This window comes from Pseudorca crassidens, chromosome X, assembly GCF_039906515.1.
Source record: "Pseudorca crassidens isolate mPseCra1 chromosome X, mPseCra1.hap1, whole genome shotgun sequence".
In the NCBI taxonomy this organism is placed as follows: Eukaryota; Metazoa; Chordata; class Mammalia; order Artiodactyla; family Delphinidae; genus Pseudorca; species Pseudorca crassidens.
The window spans coordinates 34,010,791-34,015,232 of record NC_090317.1 but is presented as its reverse complement, the minus strand read 5'-3'; the positions used below and the strand labels follow the sequence as shown (position 1 = coordinate 34,015,232).

Genomic DNA, 4,442 nt, shown 5'->3' with positions numbered 1-4,442 from the left:
TTGTGTTCCTTTCTTGCTAGTTGTTTGGCATAGGATGTCCAGCACTGTAGCTTGCTGGTCGTTGAGTGAAGCTGGGTGCTGGTGTTAAGATGGAGATCTCTGGGAGATTTTCACCGTTTGATATTATGTGGAGCTGGGAGGTCTCTTGTGGACCACTGTCCTGAAGTTGGCTCTCCCACCTCAGAGGCACAGCACTGACTCCTGGCTGCAACACCAAGAGCCTTTCATCCACACGGCTCAGAATAAAAGGGAGAAAAAGTAGAAAGAAAGAATTAGTAGAAGTAGAAAGAAAGAAAGAAAAAAAAAGAAAGGTGAAGGGAGGGAGGGAGGGAGGGAGGAAGGAGGGAAGGAAGGAAAAAAGAAAGAAAGAAGATAAGGTAAAATAAAATAAAGTACGATAAAATATAATAAAGTTATTAAAATAAAAAGTAATTATTAAGAGAAAAAAAGAAAAAAATTTAAAAAAAAAACAGATGGATAGAACCCTAGGACAAATGGTGGAAGAAAAGCTATACAGACAAAATCTCACACAGAAGCATACACATACACACTCACAAAAATAGGATAAGGGGAAAAAATCATAAATCTTGCTCTCAAAGTCCACCTCCTCAATTTGGGATGATTCATTGTGTAAAGGAGGGAAGGAAGGAAGGAAAGAAAGAAAGAAGATAAAGTAAAAGAAAATAAAGTTATTAAAATAAAGAATAATTATTAAGAAAAAAATTAAACAACAGAAAAACACCGGACGGATCGAACCCTAGGACAAATGGTGGAAGCAAAGCTATACAGCCAAAATCTCACACAGAAGCATACACATACACACTCACAAAAAGAGGAAAAGGGGAAAAAATCGTAAGTCTTGCTCTCAAAGTCCACCTTCTTAATTTGGGATGATTCATTGTCTATTCATGTATTACACAGATGCAGGGTACATCAAGTTGATTGTGGCTTTAATCCGCTGCTTCTGAGGCTGCTGGGAGAGATTTCCCTTTCTCTTCTTTGTTCTCACAGCTCCCAGGGGCTCAGCTTTGGACTTGGCCCCGCCTCTGTGTGTAGGTCGCCGGAGGGCGTCTGTTCTTCGCTCAGACAGGACGGGGTTAAAGGAGCCGCTCATTCGGAGGCTCTGGCTCACTCAGGACGTGGGTAGGGAGGGGCACGGAGTGCGGGGCAAGCCTGCAGTGGCAGAGGCTGGCGTGACGTTGCACCAGCCTGAGGTGTGCCGTGCGTTCTCCCGGGGGAGTTGTCCCTGCATCCCGGGACCCTGGCAGTGGCGGGCTGCACAGGCTCCCCGGAAGGGGGGTGTGGATAGTGACCTGTGCTCGCACACAGGCTTCTTGATGGCGGCAACAGCAGCCTTAGCGTCTCATGCCCATCTCTGGGGTCGGCGCTTTTAGCCGCGGCTTGCGCCCGTCTCTGGAGCTCCTTTAAGCAGCGTTCTTAATCCCCTCTCCTCGCGCCCCAGGAATCAAAGAGGGAAGAAAAAGTCTCTTGCCTCTTCAGCAGCTCCAGATGTTTTCCCGGACTCCCTCCCAGCTAGCCGTGAACACTAACCCCCTGCAGGCTGTGTTCATGCCGCCAACACCAATCCTCTCCCTGCGCTCCGACTGAAGCCCGAGCCTCAACTCCCAGCTGTGCCCGCCCCGGCGGGTGAGCAGACAAGCCTCTTGGGCTGATGAGTGCCAGTCGGCCCTGATCCTCTGTGTGGGAATCTCTCCACTTTGCCCTCCTCACTCCTGTTGCTGTGCTCTCCTCCGCGGCTCTGAAGCTTCCCCCTCCACCACCCGCAGTCTCCGCCCGCGAAGGGGCTTCTAGCGTGTGGAAACCTTTCCTCCTTCACAGCTCCCTCCCACTGGTGCAGGTGCCGTCCCTATTCTTTTGTCTCTGTTTATTCTTTTTTCTTTTGCCCTACCCAGGTACGTGGGGAGTTTCTTGCCTTTTGGGAGGTCTGAGGTCTTCTGCCAGCGTTCAGTAGGTGTTCTGTAGGAGTTGTTCCACGTGTAGATGTATTTCTGGTGTATCTGTGGGGAGGAAGGTGATCTCCGTGTCTTACTCTTCCGCCATCTTCCCGGAAGCCCCCCTTCAAGAGGCTTTTCAGTAGATTGGTCACAACTAAGATCTGGATGCAGATTTCATTAAGTATATTCATTGTGTGAAAATTCATTAAATTACATACATTTATGATTTGTGTAGTTTTATGTACATATATGTATATTGTGTATGTATATGTATATTTTACATGTATATGTATATATATGTATACATATGTATGTATATCATTTATAAAAATTTATCTGACATTATTTCTATATTTGGCATCTGGTGATGTTGAAAATCTAAGAATAGCTCAATCACTTTTTTCCCTTGGTAAATGACTATAGTAGACACTTTGAGTCACCTACCCATTAGCCAATCCCCTTTTACTGCTTACTTGTTGTCAGAGTCCCATCTTTGATTATAGAGCATGGAAATGTAGAAAATCACTTCCCCAGTCTCCCTTATAGCTAGAGTGTAGTAATATGGCCTTGTTGAAGTGAAGAGATGTAAGGAGAATTTTGCTGGAGTGTTCTAAGAAAGAGTTTCCTCACTAATAAAAGAGATAATTGGGCTGCCTGGATGCAGAGCAGGAGGCTGAGAGAGAGATCCTATCCACTTCCATCTGTTGCACAGGCCCCACTGTAGCTAGCTGTTGCACTATGCATGATCAGGAGAATCTGGTATACACCAGGAATCTGGCCAAGGAGGCTGAATGATAGGATGGAATTAATGAAGAAAGTAGCAGGGATAGATGTGGAGCTGACAGTTGAAGAAATAAATTTTCTATCTGTTGTATATAAAATTGTGATTGAAGCTTGAAGAGCCTCCTGGAGAATAATCAGCAGCATTAAACAGAAAGAAGAAACTAAGAAGGAGTAAACAAACTAAAAATCATCTAGGAATATTGGCAAATGGTCTAGATTGAGCTAAGGTTAATCTGTTGTTACAGTTTGGATATACCAGACAAACACCTCATTCTAGCAGCTAACACTGGCGAGTCCAAGGTTTTCTATTATAAAATGAAAAGGAACTATCACAGGTATCTGGCTGAATTTGCCACAGGAAGGAGGCTGCAAAGAACAGCCTAGTAGCTTTAAAGCTGCTAATGATATTGCAATGACAGAACTTCCACCAACGCATCCCATTTACTTAGGGCTTGCTCTCAATTTTACTGTATTTTACTATGAAATTATTTTATTTTTATACAAATTTTAAAGATTACTTTCCATTTACAGTCATTACAAAATGCTGGCTCTATTCACCGTGTTGTATAATACATCCTTTGCCTATATTACACTCAATAGTTTGTATCTCCCACTCCCCCAACCCCCTCCACTGGTAACCACTGGTTTGTTCTCTATATCTGTGAATATGCTTCTTTTTTCCTACTATGAAATTCTTAATTTCCCTGAGCATGCCTGCAGGTTGGCAAAATCAACTCTCGATGCAACTGCAGAGCTGGATATGCTGAGCGAAGAGAGCTATAAGGACTCTACACATCATGCAGTTGTTATGTGATAATCTGACACTATTGAATTCAGACATGCAGGGTGAGGGTGAAGAGAAGAATAAAGAATTTTTGCAGGATGTGGAAGATGAAAATCAGTGAGACCTAAAAGCCAACAAGAAAAACCATCCCTAGCCACCCTATTCTTTCCCATCCCACCACGTAGGAAATTCCTCATGGTCAGTGAGAACCACCAAATCTGACTTCTACATTTGGTTTCAGAATTTAGGTTCTGCCCTGTTTTTTTTTTTTTTTTTTAAAACAGTTTTCAAATGTTCTTAAAGGCAAGAATGAATTTCTGTGCATTTTACTGGTTCCAGTTTTTCGGTTCTTTAAGACACTAATAGGACTACATACAGGCTTTTTCAGCACTACTGTATCATCTCCTGCCAGATGTGGCAGGATCACCATTAGAAATGGAAATTACATTCAAAAGCAATTAGACTTCTAGGTGATGCAAACATCTAAGAGAGAGGTTAATCACACTCTAGAGGCATAAGTGGTATCATTTTTCCTTTTTCTGGTTGTTTAAATTGAATTTTATACTGATGTTTAAAACTAATTGGGTGTTAGCTTGAGGTGGTTAAAGGTCTTTGGAGAGTTTGTTGTAATGGTCTTACTGTAAAAAAGTGCTTCAAACTCTGCTGAAATGTTGCTGAAAAGCATGATGCTGGTGACAGTCCAACGATCTGTGGCTGCTCATTGCCTGCTTTTACTCTCCCTCTGAAGCAGGTTAGCATCGAAGGTGGTATGGAAAAGGCTGCATGCCTGTTATATTCTTTGTTTCTTCTTCTTCCCTCTTCCCCTGGGGAAATAAGTTCCTCAGCCATTCAATCGCTTAACTTCTTTTGTTCAGTTTGTATGCCTTGAAGTTAATTTATACTACTGGATGTCTGACTGG

General features: G+C 43.1%; 1 pseudogene; it reads left to right on the top strand.

Moving 5' to 3' along the window:
* The first annotated feature begins 2,693 nt into the window (after positions 1-2,693).
* Positions 2,694-3,661, top strand: LOC137216545 (14-3-3 protein epsilon-like; annotated as a pseudogene).
* The last annotated feature ends 781 nt before the right edge of the window (positions 3,662-4,442 follow it).